The sequence below is a fragment of the Theropithecus gelada genome, chromosome 17 (assembly GCF_003255815.1).
Source record: "Theropithecus gelada isolate Dixy chromosome 17, Tgel_1.0, whole genome shotgun sequence".
NCBI lineage: Eukaryota > Metazoa > Chordata > Mammalia > Primates > Cercopithecidae > Theropithecus > Theropithecus gelada.
In genome coordinates this window covers 49,163,205-49,181,177 of record NC_037685.1, presented here as the reverse complement: position 1 = coordinate 49,181,177, position 17,973 = coordinate 49,163,205, and the positions used below count along the sequence as shown (strand labels likewise).

Below are 17,973 nucleotides of genomic sequence, written 5' to 3'. Positions count from 1 at the left end.
TGATTGTCAAAAGATACTGTTAAAAATAAAAAGGCAGGGGACAGACTGGGAAACATATTTGCAAAATACATATCTGATAAACAACTTCTTCTGGAACATATAAAGAACCCTCAAAACTCAATACTAAAGAAATGAACAACCCAACTGCAAAATCTGGCAAAAGATTTGAGCAGACACTTCACCAAAGAAGTTGTACACATGAAAAGATGCTAAACTTCAGTGGTCATTAGGGAAAAGCAAATCAAATCCACAGAGAGCTGTAACTGTGATGGACTAAAATGGTGAATACACACAGAAAAAGGTGGCCACGCCAAGAGCTGGGAAGGATGGCACCTTGAATTCCACTGGCTGCCGGCAGGAAAGCAAAAGGGTGCAGCCTCTTTGGAAGACAGTTTGGCAGTTTCTTCTAAAGTTCACAGAACCCAGCAATCCCGCTCCTAGGTATATACCTAAGAGAAATGAAGGCCTATGTCCACACCAAACCCGTATGAGAGTGTTCATCCTGGTTTTATTAAATGAGCTTACTCCTGGGATTGCTATTCGGCAATAAAAAAGAACCAAGTGCCCGATGTGTGCAGCAGTAAAGCTGAATCTCAAAGGCATTCTGCGATGTGAAGGAAGCCAGACACAAAATGCTACTTACCGTCTGATGCTATTTTTATGACATTCTAGAAAAGGCGAAACTAAAGACAGAAAACAGACGTGTGGCTGCCAGGGCTGGAGGTGGAGGGGAGGGACTCACTGAGAGGGTACAAGGAAAGTTTCTGGGGTAAAGGACCCGCTCTATGGCATGATTCTGGTGGTTCTATGGTTGTATACATTTGTCAATATTCAATGACTTGTATGTCAATTATGCCTCAATAACCTTGACCGAAAAAGAAACAAACAAAAGAGGAGCTGAGGAAAGGCAAAGATGAAGAAGACAAAGTGTGACATCACAGGCACGCTGCCCGGTGGCCGAGATTATGTCCCTTCCAGGTATCCCTGCAAGGGAGCTTACGCGACACAGAACGGTTAGAAAAGGAAGTAGAGTGTACACCTTTAAAGTGACATTTGGAAAAAACCGTCTAGCCAAATGCTTTTTAAAAATGTCTGCCAGGGGCCGGGCAGGGTGGCTCACGCCTGTAATCCCAGCACTTTGGGAGGCTGAGGTGGGCGGATCACTGGCCAACATGGTGAAACCTTGTCTCTACTAAAAATATAAAAATGAGCCAGGCGTGGCGGTGGGCACCTGTAGTCCCAGCTACTCGGGAGGTTGAGGCAGGAGAATGGTGTGAACCCGGGAGGCATAGGTTGCAGTGAGCCGAGATCACGCCACTGCACTCCAGCCTGGTGACAGAGTGAGACTCTGTCTCAAAAAAAAAAAAAAAAAAAAAAAGTCTGCCAGGGAAATAATCTGAAGAAATCAAGACCTAGCTTTCCTTGTATGGAATGTGGTCTGTCTGACGGTGATCCTGACAGAAATTTCGAGAAACTGTCTGGGGCACAGCCCACAGGGCAGGAGAACTGAAAGTGGGTCAGGACCGAATTAGATTCAGGAGTGAAGGCGAAGTCAGGGAAGCCACTGGTTTCTGTCGTGCTTTATCTCCACAGACAAATCTCCACAGACAAATCTTCAGATCTCAGAAGGTACTACCTGTAATTCTAAGATGCTATTATATCGTCTTTTCTGAAATGATTTGACTGGGGTAGGTGTACATTTTAAAGCAGAGAAAAAGTGGATGATCTCTTCTTCCCCACCCATAGTATCAGTGTCTGAAAACCCCTGCTCCTTATTCTAAAAATAGGCAGCACATGGGCAGTTGTGCTCAATGGCTTTTAGCCCAAACTTTTTATAGTCTGGATATGATTTTGCCTGGCATGTGTTGGAAAAGTTGATTTTCTGGGAAAGCCTTTTATTACCTCTGTGCTTTTAGCGATAAAGACATTTCATTTGCCTAAATGTGAATCATTGTGTAATAGACTGACGTGATTTTCTAAGCCTGCTTGTCCTCTAAGAAGTCTTGGAGTCTGATTGTGGATGAGTTCAGGGCCCTGAGAGCCCAGACTGCACCTGAGGAAGGGGCCAGGAGGAAGCTGATTCTGAAGTCACAGGCTCCATGTGCAGAGAGCTTTGGCTGTCAGGCCTCGAATGGGCATGAAACACTCTTTCTAATTTAGCACCGCTGACATGTCGTGTTTCAATGCCCAGAGCATCACCCTCACGCAGCCTGGAAGAAGTATCGGATGCTGTGGTGGTGGCCTCCACTTACATGGTTAGAGAGTGACAGTTAGCATAGGGGACAACTACTGAGCTACCAGGATTACACGATGACTGGCAATTACAAGAGTTAATTGTCTATACTGATGACCTCACTCGCGGGTTACTAATTTTCATGTGCCAACTGCACGTGCCAATATTTTCCTGGTATTCTTAGGTCATCTTCACACCCAAGAGCATGGCATGACTCACGGCTGAGATGGTGTGCTCCCACTGCACCATGTGCCTGCCATTACCCCATGCGCCTCTGCAGGTAGTAAGCAGCTAACAGGCCCGCAGAGTCTGCCCCAGGTGGAAGCAGAGAGGAAAGGTGTGTGGGCAGCTTTCCAAAGGCGGGCTCCCGGTGAGGTGAGCAAGCAGGCCGCCTGTCTTCCAGGGTGACTGCTCAGTATCTGTGGCACAGCCCAAGGACAGGACCAAAAGTTATATCTATTTTGCATTTAGACTGAAAAGCAGTCTATATATATGAGAGAAAAACATTCTTGGAGTTAGCATTATATTGAATTGGTTCTGCTATGATAAAACAAGCAACCACCACATTGGCCAACTAAGAAAAAAGGTTATGAGCCAAGGGTGGAGCGGTGGGCATGGGGAGAGGGTTTGAACTGGCTGTGATGTACAGCTTTTTTCCCCTCTTATCTTTATCTGAAATGTTCCTGAATAGGACATGCTTTAAATAGAACTCCACCTTTTCTGTTGTTAGAAAATGCTTGATAACCACCATTGTCCTCCTTCTCCTTTGGCTACTGCCTACTTATCTGTTATTTTAGTTTGACTTTGTTTTCTTCTTCCTTTAAAAAATATTTTATCTTTTAATTTAGATACAATAAAATTCACATTTTTGGTGTGTTATTTGGTGTGTCGTTAATAAATGCAGAGTTGTGTAACCACCACTATTAGCAAGAGTCAGAAAAGCTCCATATCAACCCACATTCTGGGTGCTGTCCCTTTGTCATCAAATGCTCCCTTCTCCAAACCTCGGTCCATCCCTCATGTTTGTCCCTCCATGTAGTCTGCCTTTTCTAGACACTCACAGAAATAGAACCATACAGTGTGCAGTCTTGAGCCTGGCTCCTTTCACTTAGCACAATGCATTTGAGATTCACCCAGCGTGTTGCTGCTACAGAAAGACAGGGGAAAAAGATAATTAACAAAAAAAATCCTACCATACAGAAACTAAAGAGAAACACAGCTCCAAAGTTCTTACGTAGAGTATGGATTCATTTTATTTTGGATAAAAGAATATTTCTTTCTCATACATTATGATACAAAAACAACCTTTGTCTTCCTTAATACGCAAACATGAGCCTCATTCCCTAGCAAGAGTCTTATAGATTACAGACAGTGATAGCCATTTGAAATTAGACCAAGAGAGTATCACTTTTCACATATACATCTCCACTGTTTGTCATTGATAACCAATTACTTTCCCAAAGGCTTCATAAAATGTTGGACTTGGAAGGGACCTCAGAGAGCATCTGGGGTGTCTGAGAGAGATATCGGCGGTCAGCAGCTTGAGAGTCACCTGGGGGCTCATTAGCAATCAGGGCGCTTGGGCCCTCTCCTGTCCTGCATTTTAACAGGGTTCTGGGTGATCGTTCTGAAGTGGTCCCTGTCCCAGGACTGGCCTGGGCTGGCCGCCAAAGTACCAACTACGGGGAGTCTCAGTCTCAGACCTTGTGAATTTTCTGGTCTAGCAGTTTGGGAGTCAAGGGAAGGAGCCTGGGAAGAATTTATATATGTATTTTTCTTTTTGCTTGTTTTTTTCTTTCTAAGTTTTTCATGTGAGATGGGTCATGTGCTGACATCTTAACAAATTTTGAGAGAGGCATGTCTCACACATGAGTGTGAACGCCCCGGCATCATGCTGATGACCCACAAAAGGACAGGGAATTTATACATATGTAATATATATTTTTTGAGTCAGGGTTTTGCTGGTGCCTGGCTGGACTGCAGTGGCATAATCATAGCTCACTGCAGCCTCAAACTCCCGGGCTCAAGCCATCCTCCTGCCTCAGCCTCCCAAAGTGCTGGGGTTACAGGCATGAGCCACCACCCAGTCAGGAACTGATGTTTTCGGCAAGGCCCCCAAGCACTTCAGATTCACAGGCAGGTTTGGGAGCCACAGAGTGTGTCTAATTGTCACGTAGACAGGTGAAGGGACAGCCCTGAGAGATGAGCCTCTCACCCACAGCACCTCGACCCAGTGGTGCTCTGCATGCAGCAACACCTGCTTCCCACGCCCCGAGGGTCCCACGTCACGGTCCGGGCTGCTCCCCACAGCTGAGCACTGCCGGCTCACGTCTCATTTGTGAAGGGAAGGTGGGGGCGGGGGGCTCTGAGAGCCCTGTCTGTTTTGCCCCCAAGCCACCGTGTCAGCTCTGCAGGCTCTGCGAGTCACCACACCCTACCCCGCCATGGCCTTTGGGGTTTTTTGTCCCCTGCTGCCCTGGCACACCCCTTCCCATGCTGGCACAGTGTGCTCCATGCTCCAGTCTGCTGAGTGCCTAGCGGTTGGGCCAGTTTTTCTGGAACCTGGGGGCCATGGCACACTCAGCCCTCAATGCCTGCGGCTCTCAAGGGCACGAGAGGATGTGACTCAAGCACGGGCTCTCTGGGGGCATCTTCCCCTCCTCACAACTGGAGGAGGCGGCCAGAGCTCCTTCCCCAAGGCACACTGCAGGGCACTGCCACGTTACATCTCTGTACCCACATTTCATGTGGGGCTGCAAGGCCCTTGGAGGGAGGGATCATTCCACATTCACACTCTGTCCCCAGCATCTCTTGCAGGATTTGACACACAGAACACACTCCATGTGCTGCCTGTAAAACACATGCATTATGGCACTGCTATTTACCCCCTCTGCCTGGCTCCAAAATTCATGTTCTTTCCACATGGAATCTTCTATTTTTAGACGACATTTCTGACCATTATAATGACTTCCCAATTTCTGAAGTCGACCATCAGCAGCTCATGCCGTGGAGGACTTACCCTCTCCTTTGGTCCCCCCCACCCTCCATTCAATTCCTTCATTCACCTTCATCTACGGGAAAACATCATCCACAATCTCAACTCTTCTCTAAGCCCTGTGTCCGCCCAGTGGAATTTCTGACTGTTCGTTCCACCAGATGATCTGGTTTTATCACCTGCATTATCAGGGAGAATGTTTTCCAGGCCTCTGAAGTGGAGTCATAAAAAAGGAGACCACCAGACTTGTTTGTGGAAAGGAGGGCTGGGTCAGTGAGGCCCGCGCTCAGCATCTGATTAGATAAATCAGACCATCTGCTGGGATCCCGCTAGAAAATGAGGCAAGGGCTCTGGAATGCCAGGACTCCCTCCTTCAGATTTAGTTCTGGTAATATTTGAACCAAGTGTTTTGAGGACAACTGTCAGTGATAAGCCAGACCTGCGTAAGCAATTCAGGGCAGCTACTGTGACTCAAGGGCTTAAAGGTTATGGAGGAAAGGGGTGAGTTTGCCAATGTAGGTCTGTGAGAAAGCTATAAAAGGAAGATGTTTAATGCTTACTGAATGTCTCTGTTTTAAAATCAGATTTCAACCTTATGTCCAAAAAAGACACGTTTTTGTTTGGTCTTTTTACCGTTCCTGTGCCGGAGTATGAGGGCAGCAGACTCGTAGTGACGTGCAGTCCTGGTGGTGAACACGAGGTGGCAGGCGGTAGCATCCACCGGCCCTTGGCTGGAGGCACAGATTTGCAAGCGGCAGTGATGTCAAAGATTTTGAGATTGTTTTGGGTTACAGTGACTCACCTCGGTGGGAGAGAGGGCAGCTCCCTCATTTGTCATGGGGAGCTCATGTCCCATGGGGAACGTCCTGACTGCAGAGCTCCAAAGATGTCAAAAGAGCACATCGAATTCCATTTTCCTTTCTACAGGGTGGTTGAACAAACTCACAGTCACTGATTTGTTCAACGATTCCCTTCCCTTTGACTTGCTTAAAGGAAAGTGTTCCAAATTTGTGTACTGGCGGACCTGTTAGACCCAGCCCATCGCAGAGGTCCATGAGACAGTGTTTCAGGTTATTAGCTTTGGCCCCTGGTTGGGACTAAGCTATAACAGCAGCTGACATTTTCAGGCTCTAGAGCGGTTCACTGTTTGGAGCACTTTCCAACAGTCAGCGTATGGAATCCTCACAAACAAACGTCTACGAGGTAGGTACTGTCATTGTACCCATTTTATGGGTGAGGAAACTGAGGCACAGAGAGGTTTGGGCCGTTCGGCTGCCATATAAAAGAGAGGATTCATATGGGGCTTTTCAAGAGTTCCACAGGGCATTGTCATCCACATACAGAATTCCCTTGAGGAACAGACCTGACTTTAGATTCTGAATATATCTTTTCCACTGATCTTCCTGAAGCGGGAATTAAGCCAAAAGCAGATGGACAAATTGTCTGCGAAAATAAACAATGTATGCCTGGGGTTCGTGGAACTCCATACAAAACCAAGCCAGCCACAGTCCTGCAAAGGTGATTTAAGAACATTGCTTCTCTGCTTTAACCCTACCCTGCTCCACTGTAGCCATTTCATGGCTCATTAATCCCCCTCCCTGCTACAGAGTGATGGGTAGAAAAAGAAGGTGAAACCCAAACAAGTCATTTCTGTTACTTTTTAGCAACGCCGGTCAAAAGGTATGCAGAGGAGGCCCCTGGAGCTGCAGGCTAATATTCTGAAATATTAACACACTCCAGGGAAATCTTTAGACATAACCTATGCTTTCTCTAGCTTCTCTGAACAGATTCGTTGTTGAAAACAGGCTGCATTAGGAAGATTTTCTAAACAGCTGTGGAGTTCTGCATGCTAAAAAGGTTGGCTGGTTAAGCATATTATGAAGCAGCGTTTAGCTGGACCTTGGAGAGGATGAGCTGTGTGTTCCAGGGGAGTTGTGGGAAATCAGGAGGCCACCTCGTGGAGGTACAGGTTCCTCAGGAGAAGGCTGTTGTGACTGAGAAGACCTGTAGGGAGGCCTGGGTGCTGACCAGATAGGAGCTGGGATGAGACACGGGAGACAGTGGTAGAAGTCCCCGCAGTGACCCCACAGGCGGTGAGCAAGGGCTTAAGAACATCGGGAAGAAGGCAGCTGAGAGCAGAAAAGGGCAGAATGGTGGCCATCAGGTTTGTGAACAAACCGAAGAGATTTAACACTGGTCAGTTAAACACGGATTCACGGGATTTGGAGCCCCGTGCGGTCAAGAAGGAAGAGTCCGGATTTGAAGTGCAACCTCGGTTGAATCCCAGCTCTGCCAGTTCTATGACCACAAGCAAGTCACTGCCTTTCCCCGAGCCTCAGTTTCTTTATTTGGGAAATGGAAATATTCACTGATACCACCTGGTTGGGTTTTCTAGGAAAGGACTGACGTTACTGTTAAATCAGCTCTGATTATCTTTCCACCAGACGGAAGAAAGATGTCACTGTTTTGATTTCTGAAGAAACCAAACTGATGTAACAGTAACATCAGTGACATATTTTGTCGTGAAGAAAACACAAGGGTGTGTCAGTGGCTTCGAATCTGACGTCAAAAAGAAAAGGAAAGATAGGGGAGAAGAAGAACAGGTGCCGGGGACCATGTATGAATGGGAAGGTTTTAGGGAGGTGCCATACGACAGCACCAGTGGCAGAAGCCCACACATCAGATGGTGAACTTGGAGTCCATGTCACTGAACACCAAGGGGCTGTCCGAGAACAGAGTCTCCCAGCGATCAGAATTATGTCTGTTTACAACCAGAAGACACTCTCAGGATGTCAGCAGCAACCTAAGGTATCTAAACATACATTTGGCTGTGAACATGCGAAATTATAAGCTTGGCAACAACGCCTAGAGAAAAACCTGGGCTGACTTTGAGTGAGATGACTGCAAGCCCTGCGAGGGGACAGAGGACGTGGCCCGTGAGTGGTTCAACAGCCTGGTTTCTTGCTCACGGATGTCTCACGCTCCATGTTGCCTTGAAGCTTGGTGTGAGGAAGGTTAAATGGCGGTGAGTAAAAGCCAGATCCCAGTTCGGTCTTCCTCATCTCTGTCTTTAAAGGTATCTAATATTTTGGAAATCACCTCGCTAGGAATTTGTGCAAAGCTACTGTCCACAGTAACACCGAGTGTCTGATGCTGGTCCTGGAGCCACTGGCTACCAGGGCCACTTGATGGCCCTAACGCTGGCCCTGGGACGGGGTGTATGTGTGGGCCGGGTTTCACCACGCCGGGGTTATTGTCTGTCATCTCTCTGGTTAACAAAGGGCTGGTGCTATCTGGACATCCTGCGCTCCCCTTAAGACTCCCCGGTTTGGAAAGATTATTTGGGCGAACGCTGAGCAGACATCCGCAATTAAAAAAAGAACAACAAACCGCAAGAAACTGATCTTTCTTCAGTCTGGTGGAAAGATAATGCATGGCTCATTTGTCCAGACATGAAGCCTGGGGTCCTGGGTAAGAGGAAACCAAGTGACATTAACGTCCATTCCAGAGAAGTGACTCAGCTGGCGCCCTGTTCTCATGACACAGGCGAAAACAGCCTCCAGAACACTGGTTCTTCCCAACGGCACTTGTTAAAAGAGAAATCAACAGCAGTTTTCATCCACGAAATAGAAGGCAACAATGGAGTGCAGCCGTGCCGCGCCCGATATGCTTCCTGCGCATTTGGTGTTCGCAGAGGTGTAGCGGCAGCAGCGCAGACCACCAGAGATGCACGCGGTTCATTAGGCAGCAAGGAGCATCATGGGGAGAGGGAAACTAGAGACCTAGGGTGGGTCTGCGCTGATCACGGTACATTCTTGCTTTCTTTGGGGTTGGAATATCCATATTGTGATTTACCCGCCACAGCCTGAGTGGTCAGCTTCATAGTAAGATTATTCCCAGAAATCTTCACCCATGATGTTTTTGTGAAATTTTGGTGCAAGAATGTGTGTATATGTGTGCATGTGTATATGTGTGTGCATGTGTATATGTGCATATGTGTATGTGTATATGTGCATGTGTGTGTACATGTGCATGTGTATATGTGCGTGTGTGTGCATGTGTATATGTGCGTGCGTGTGCGTGTATATGTGCGTGTATGTGTGCATGTGTATATGTGCATGTGTATATGTGCATGTGTGTATGTGTGCCTGTGTGTGTGTGCATGCGTGTGTATGTGTGCATGTGTATATGTGTGCAGGTATATATGTGCATGTGTGTATGTGTGCCTGTGTGTGTGCAGGCATGTCATGTGGCTGTTGTGATCTTCTGTTCTTATTATGACCTGAGTTTGTCTCACTGTGAATGTGCTGTTCAGCCAGGCGGAGGCAATGCCGCAAGGATGTTTGGAGCTTTCTCTCTGTGTCCACGCCCGGCCATATGAAAGGCCTTTCACACCAACACATTCTGCTTCCTCACTCCTAAAGGATCCATGACCCCGACGATGGCCAGAGGGCGGCCGTGCATGCCCGGAACTTTGGATACACTGCAGTGGCAACACCTCTCACATCGGACAGGAGCGGGAGAAGGGGCAGAACTTGGGGACGGTGCAGCCAACTATCCTGCCCTCACATCCCAGAGTGCGGGTTCACTCTCTTTTCAGGAAGCATGGTGATGGGGGAAATTTTTCTCTATTCAAATAGAACCTGGACATATTCCAAAGCCACTTCCTGCCCGCCATTCACACCATGGCGAGCTGGTTTCTGGCCTGACACTCTTCTCCAAGGGTCTGCAACGCCACCATCCCCAGCTGTGAGGGCACCTCCCTGCCCTGGGGACCCTTGCAGTCCCAGCACGGCTGCCTTCCCTCCCTCCTGGAATGGGCTCCTCTGGTGGCCACAGACCCGCCTGGGTTTCTCCTCACACTTCTGGCCCCTTCCTGATTCCTGTTCTGCTGAACATTGGAGTTTTGCTGCTCTCTTTCCCTCTGAACTCATTAGGTGGGATGCCTCATTCACACCAAGCAGCTTCAGTGAACGCTCAGAGGCGGACGGCTCCTTCCTCCCTCCTGGATGCCTCTGATGAGAGGGTCTAGAGATACTTTAAACTCAGCAGGTTTCACGTTGAACTTCTTACCTCATTTCCTCCAACCTTGCTCTCAGCAAAACTCCAAAAAACAGAAACAACTCCCCTTTCCTTCTCTGCTCCTTAACTCAGTGAATTGCAAGGCCCTTAAGCTGGGCTTCAGAACCTGACATGGGGGGAGACACTGCTGACCCCCGTCCTCACACTGCACTGGGAGGGCACTGATTCCAATGGACTTTCCGCCAAGCGTCTCCGGAGTCTGCCGTTTCCTCTGCATTCCCAGCACCTCCTTCCTGGCTCTGGACTTCCTCCTTACTTGCTTGCGTTAACTCTGGAATCGTCTTTGCGTACCCCACCCCCCTGCACCCTCCTGCATCCCCTCTCTTAGCTGCCTTCATTCAAATTCTGAAATCCAACGTGCTCTCCGATCCCTTTCTAATGTAAAAACATGAAGGCCCCTCTGCTCCCTGCAGAGTGAAAGTGGGGTGGGTGGGTGTGATGCCCAGGCCTCCCGGTGCTGCCTGTGCCATGGGGCGGGTGGGTGTGATGCCCAGGCCTCCTGGTGCTGCCTGTGCCATGGGGCGGGTGGGTGTGATGCCCAGGCCTCCTGGGGCTGCCTGTGCCATGGCTTTCTAGGTGGAGCTCCTCTCTACCCTGCACTCTGGTGGCTGGCGCCCGCGTCCATCGTCCCTTGCTGTGTCTGCTGACATCTCCACAGCTGTGTGGCGCTCTCCTCGCTACGCTGGCCTTTCCCGCGTTTCTCCTGGTGAACTGAACTGAGGCGTCACTCTTCCTCGCTCATTCTTCAGTGTCCCAGGAGGAAGCTTCTCCAAGCCCTCTCCTGCAGGGGTGGACCCTCCCACACCCGCTTTCCCACCAGAGCGGTGCAGTGCAGCCCTGGGCCAGAGAGAGTGCTCGTGAAGGACTGGTTTCACGGTCATTGCAACTAAATATCGATTATTTGAAATTATCTCCTTCTTCCCACTGGGTTTATACCACAGAGATTCCCAGCACCATGGAGAAGCATTGCCTCACAGCTGCCCTGCCCTCTTCCCTGGGAAGGCAATCGGGGTGGGCTGCTTGGATACCAGCCACCTTTTGCAGGATGAGCCCCAGGAGCAGGAGACCCTGCCGGGCCCCTGAAGGCATAAGGGGAGCAAGGCAGACTCTGGTCCTCTACCTTGCAGCCCGCAAGATTCCTCACAGTTTACCAGTCCTCAAGTGTTTAGTAATCACCAAAGGAATTAGGACTGCTGCCAAGGAGACATACACACACACGCACAGATGTATACATCTATACTTCTTAAATTTAGAATTGTGAAGAATAGGTAACGGAGAAAAGACATGAGAGAGAACAAAATGTATGAATTCTATTAGACGTTAACTTCTGGCACTGTAGTAGGAAAGGCATCTTGGCTAATGTATAAATTACCAAGAAAAAAAAAAGTCCCATCAAAAAAACCAGGTACTGACATCTAAATTTCTAATTAAATTACAATTACTTTTGAAGCTCATCCCCCACAGAGAAACTTCCGCTGGGATGTGTTCTAGGAGAGACCTGAGTTTTGCTTCTATTGGAGCCGGTCATGCAAGAGTGAGAGCTGTCCATTTGCAAACAGAACTGCATGCAGGGTACTGCTGTGAATATACCGACATGCTCCTGCTTCTGCCGTCACCTCCTTAAGACCAGACAGCCTGTGAACCTTGATGTGTATTTCCAGTCCTGTGCAGGGCTCTCAGCCTGGGACTGCTTGGGGACTACACCTCACCCACTTCTCCCTGCATTTGCATCGATGAAGGAAGCCATCAGTGACCGTAGGGGCAGCAGATCAGCTTCTGCAGGCCTCTCCAACATTTCTCTGGTTTCTGACAGTCCGCTGGTTATGAATGACAATGTACTATCTGGTTTACATTTGGGAATTATGGTGAATGCTGTCATAGAATTTACTGGCTGCTCAGTTTGGCAGTGATTTCTTTGAGCCAAATATTACTTTGTCATGTAAGACAGTAGCACTTTCTTGGAAGCTGTGGATGTGACGTGCCAGGAAAGAATCCAGGCGGCAGACACTTGATCACTGCAAGAGCGGCCATAGCTTCCCCCAATCGTGATTCATCAGAAAATGACCTTCAGCCACAAATGTGCTTCATTTTTTTCAGTTGTTCTTCACTCACCTTCCCAAGCTCATTCCCAGAGACCCCAAAAATGTGCTGCTGGGCTGATACCAGCAGGCTCCTGGGATACTGTCTTAGAATCCACTGAGCAGCACTGAAACCAAGGCCACCTGCTAGTGGGCAAAGGACATGAGTCACTCTCCCCTCTTAGAAGACCCCAGAAACCAAAAACCAAGGGAAAAAGTGAGATGACTTTGATTAGTATATAAATTGTTCAACATGTAAGTTGTCCATACCTGCAGCTACCACCTCTTCACAAAAAGGGCAACTCAACCATGTTCACCTCCACAGAGCCAAGATCAGGTGAATGGGCCTGGACTGTGGGGCCATTCACGTCCTCCAGCCTCTCCCCCTGCCTAACTTGGAGGTTCCCTCCTGGTATAAGTTCTATGCCCTTCTAGGAACATGTTGGGTGATGGAGAAGAAGGGTCTGGGAACGGAGCAGAAAGCCAGAAGGGGCAGGAAGGGGGAACCCTGCTCTCATGCTCCTGGGGTGGGGGCCGCGGGTGGGTCCCACACAGGGACCCACTAGTGGATGTTTCCTGGGACACAGACTCAACCCAGGTTTCCAATGGCCTTGTTGAACACATCATGAGTCCCACCCTTCCCGAACCTCCACGATATCTACCAGCGTCTATTTTGTGTTGGTCCATTTCCCAGCCATAGTTCACCCTGTTGACCTCTGAAATAATCTGCTGTGTTTGGATTTTACATGGATTTTCTAAAACGTTTCTCTCTAGCCCAGCTCTCCCTCCAGGTACCACCCTCTTCTTCTTCTCTCTTCCCAGCATGTTTTAATTCTTTTATTTCTTTATTTAATTCTGAGACAGTGTCTCACTCTGTCACCCAGGCTGGAGTGCAGTGGCACGTTCACAACTCACTGTAACCTCAACCTCCCAGGCTCAAGCGATCCTCACTTCTCAACTTCCTGAGTAGCTGAGACTACAGGCATGCACCATCATGCCTGGCTAATTTTTTTGGATTATGTTGCTTACTTAGGCTGGTCTTGAGCTTCTGAGCTCAAGTGATCCACCTGCTTCAGCCTCCCAAAGTGCTGGCATTACAGTCATGAGCCACCGTGCCCAGCCCCAACTCATTTTAAAGATGGTGTGGATTCTACCTTCGTCTCCCAGAGGCACTGGGTCCTGTGGAGCACTCCCTCCTCCTAACCTCCTCTTTCTCTGGGAGACCTGCCTGTGGCTCCTTTCCTGTCTATCTACTTGGTCTTCATTTTCTTTTCAGGGGTTCCTTCCTGGACTGCTTAATCAGTACTATTTCTCAGACCCACCTCCCTGGTCCTGGTCTTCTTCTTACACACACTCAGCAATGGTGGGTCCATATGGGGACCCTCCGGTGAGCCGTGGTGGCTCCTCCTTGTTGTATTATACTCCCGGCACCTCCCTGTTGGCCTAGCACAAGTCATGCCTTGTGTCTTAGCTGGGGACAGCCTCCTGGCCTCCCCCTGCCAGGCAGTGAATTCTGAGAGAGTAGCTGCCTGATACAAGTCTGCACTCCCAGCCCATATCACAGAATCCTTCACACAGTAGGTCTTAGCATGTTCGCTGAGTATATGAATGATTGGAACACACTGATTTTTATAAGTCTGGTATTGTAGAGGAGCAGAACCTTCAAATATGAGTCTGCATCTAAACAGCTCAATTGACCCAGAAAGTTTACCTTAAAAAGGCAACGAGCATGACTAAAATAAATCTAAATTCATCATACTTACATTATTTGCTAGCTTTTACTCCTTTGTTTTGAGCAATAACTGCTGTGGTCTGAATGTCTGTGTCCCTCCAAAATTCATGAGTAGAAATCTGATCCCCAGTGTGTTGGCATTAAGAGGTGGGGACTTTGGAAGGTGAGTAGGTCCTGGGGGTACAGCCCTGGTGAGTGGAATTAGTGCATCGCTCAAAGAGGCCCAAGGGAGCCTGTTGTCCCTTCTGTCACGTGAAGACATAGCATCAAGGTGCCATCTATGAAGCAGAGAGCCCTTACCAGACACCAAATCTGCTGGTCACTTGCTCTTCAACCTCCTAGCCTGCAGAACTATGAGCAATAACACTCTGTTGTCATAAATCACCTACACTTAAGGTATTTTTGTTATAGCATGAACTATGAATGGACTGAGACAGAAACTGGTACTAAAAGTGGGGTGCTGGGGTAACAAATACTTAAAAATGTAAAAGTAGCTTTAGAACTGGGTAATGGGTAGGGTCTGAAAGAATTTGGAGGTGTGTGCTAGAAAAAAATCTACATGGCCATGAACAGAACCTTAAGGGTGATTCTGACGAGGGCTCCTAAGAAGAGGGGGGCTGTAGAGAAGGCTTCAACCATCTTAGAGATTCCCTAAGTGGCAATCATCAGAATGTTGGTAGAAATGTGGACAGGAAAGGCCATTCTGATGAGGTCTGAGAAATAAGGAGTATGTTACTGAAAACTGAAGGGAAGGCCATCCTTGTCACAAAGCAGCAAAGAATTTGGCTGAATCATGCTCATCTTCTTGTGTTTTGTGGAAGGTAGACTTCTGAGTCATAAAATGGGATATCTGGCAGAAGAAATATCTAAGCAAAGTGAGGGTGTGGCACAACTTTTCTTGACTGCCTATAGTAAAGTGTAAACAGAGAGAAACAAATTAAAGATGGAATTTATCAAGAAAAAGAAAGCAGAACTGAAAGATTTAGAAAATTCTTAGACTGGCCAGGTAGTAGAAAAGTAGAAAACATGTTCAGGAGAGAGTATCAAGATTGTAGTAAAGCAAACATTTGATAAAGAGATGAGTATGGTGGAAGGAAGCCAGATGCTGCTCATCAAGACAACTGAAGAAGGACCTCCGGAGGCAATCTTTGGGGCTGCCCCACATATCTTAGGTCTAGAATGTCAGGACCTTGGGGCCAGAACAATTTCAAGTCTCTGCTCCCTGCAATCGGGTGCAGTGCTCAGCTGCCCCAGCTGTGGCTCCAGTGGGTCCAGGTGCAGCTCAGATGGTCTCTCTGGAGGACACAGGTAGGAAGCCTTGGTGGCCTCCACAAGGTGCCAACTCTGCAGGCACATGGAGTGTAAGAGCTGTGAGACTGCGGCCACCTCCACCCAGCTTCCAAGGGATGCCCTGGAGAACCTCAGTGCCCAGGCACAGACCTGACACAGGAGCAGGGCCAACACAGAGCGCCCCCATGAGGGCAGTGGTGTGGGACTGGGGCTCCTCACTCCTTATGGTGAGGGCTCATAAGAAGAAGAGAGCTGTAGAAAAAGCCTCAGTCTAGTCTATCAGAACATCATGAATAATATTCTGTTCATGGCAGTGTAGGTTTCTTCTAGGTGGGGAGGTGTGGGAGTGGGGCTGCACCCAGCACCCAGAATGGTGGAGTGACGAGTGTGTACCTCCAGTCTGGAGAGCTGCAATGAAGGCGGTGCCCAGAGAAGCCATGGGAGGCAGGGCTGCCCCGAGACTCGAGGAGCCAATCCCCACCCCAGTGTGTCCAGAAGGTGGGATATGGAGTCAGAGATGGCTCTCAAGACTTAAAATCGAATGTTCTTTGCCCTGTTGGGTTTTGGACTCACCTGGCATCACCTACTCCTTTCTTTTTTCCTGTTTCCCCCTTTTGGAATAGAAATGTCTGTCTCACGCCTGTCCCACCATTGTATTTTGGAAGCACACAATCTATTTGATTTCATAGGCTCATACTGGGAGAGAAATGTGCCTCAGGATCAGTCAGATCTGGATTCTCACTTGTATCTGATTTGGATGATACTTAGAAGAGACTGTGGACTTTAGGCTTTTTAAGTTGATTTTGGAAAGAGTTAAGACTTTTGGGGGCTATTGGAATGGAATGAATGTATTTTGCATGTGAGAAGGATATAAATTTTGAGAAGTTAGGGGTGAAATGTTACAGACTGAATGTGTCCCTCCAAAATTCATAGGCTGAAATCTAATCCCCAATCTGCTGGTAATGAAAGTTGGTGCCTTTGGGAAGTGATTAGGTCATGAGGGTGGCGTCCTCATGAGTGGGATTGGTGCCCTTATAAAGAAGGAAGCATCTGTCCCTTCTGCCACGTCGGGACACAGCAGCAGGGCACCATCTACGAATTCAGGGCTTTCATCAGACACAAAATCTACTGGTGCTTTGATCTTGGACTTCCCAGCCTCTAGAACAGTGAGAAATAAATTTCTGTTGTTTATAAATTACCCAGCCTAAGATATTTTTGTTATAATAGCCCAAGTGGAGTAAGACAGTAATTGATTCACAGAGATTTGGTTTTCAAGACCTTTTAGACCAAGAGAACCCATAAACATATAGGTGGATATAAGCTGGTTAAATTACCTTGACTTGGCTGTGCTGAGCATATCAGTTTCTAATGATACAAAGCTACTTAGAAAGTAACAAAGCTGAAAGTTCTTCTAAAACAAAATGAGAACTTTGAAGAAGCTTTTAAAAAATAAGTTTTGTTTGTTTTAGTTCCCCTGTGTAGGCAAACATATAAACAAAGCCCCATTGTCTCTTCAAAACCCACTTAATTAGGTTTTCTCAAGTTCATATGGTAAACACGTCTGTGGAGTTTATTTGACACACGCCATACTTCATACTGTTTTAACTACTCTTATTCATTTTGAAAGATACAGACGGTACTAAAATGAGTTGGGCTGATTCCCTTGAGCAAAGGCAATGCTAACAATACAAAGCACCAAGCCTCATCTACAAAATAGGTTTTAGTTTTGACAAAGTTCCTACCTGTGAGCTTGTTCTCTGCTCCTCCTCCACACCTCCCAATTAACAGAAGGTAACCAATACTTACACAATAAATAAATGAGAATGAATTTATAATAAAGGGCAAAGCTGAACAACTGTTTGGATGGGACAGTCAGCTATAAAACTGAAAACTGCTGAAGCCAACTCACTGGTTAGGAAAAAAGTTGGAAACGCGTGGGTGTGTTCTCAAGGTCTTAGGAACATTCCGGAAGTCCAGCAGATGTTTTCGGTTAGGAGGCGATGGAAGCCCCAAGAGCTACATCTTCTTCTTCATTCTCTTAATTATAAGTTTATTTACGAAACCATTTTTTTTCTTAAGTATTTCTCTGCCAATACTTACAAAATAGAAGGCTGGCCAAAGTGTTCAACTCATGAGCCTTCCTGTCTAACCAGAATATGTGCACGTGGGCATGAAATCTCTATAGGAAGCAGAAATCTAGGTCCATCATTATAAATGCTTTATCTTCTGAACAACTCTTTTATTTACTGAAGTGGAATTACAACTTTTTCTTTAATCTTATCAATTATAAAAGTATATTCAGATTTCACTGGTTATAATATTTCTCCCCCTTTGGAAAATGATGTAATTAATAGTCATCATAGTAATTTTTCTGTTTTTTTTTTGGTTCTCTATATAAACATTAATAAATGGGGATAGATTCAAGGAATCAGAAGTTAGTGAAGCATATTTAAAACATTTAGACGTTCTGCTCTCTTAATTTTAATTTTGAATACACGTTTGTATACCTATGAGAGGCTACTTTTCTTCCTGCATTTGCTTTACTATCTTCTGTTTTATGAAA

General features: G+C 47.2%; 1 protein-coding gene and 1 non-coding gene across 2 annotated transcripts in view; both read right to left on the bottom strand.

The window, feature by feature from the left end:
* Positions 1-17,973, bottom strand: part of COL4A2 (collagen type IV alpha 2 chain) — a 197,967-nt gene that overhangs the window by 88,244 nt on the left and 91,750 nt on the right. The gene's annotated exons all lie outside the window — the stretch shown is intronic.
* LOC112611199 lies at positions 4,044-4,147 on the bottom strand. The gene has a single exon (XR_003116580.1). It is a non-coding gene; the product is annotated as a small nucleolar RNA U13 (small nucleolar RNA).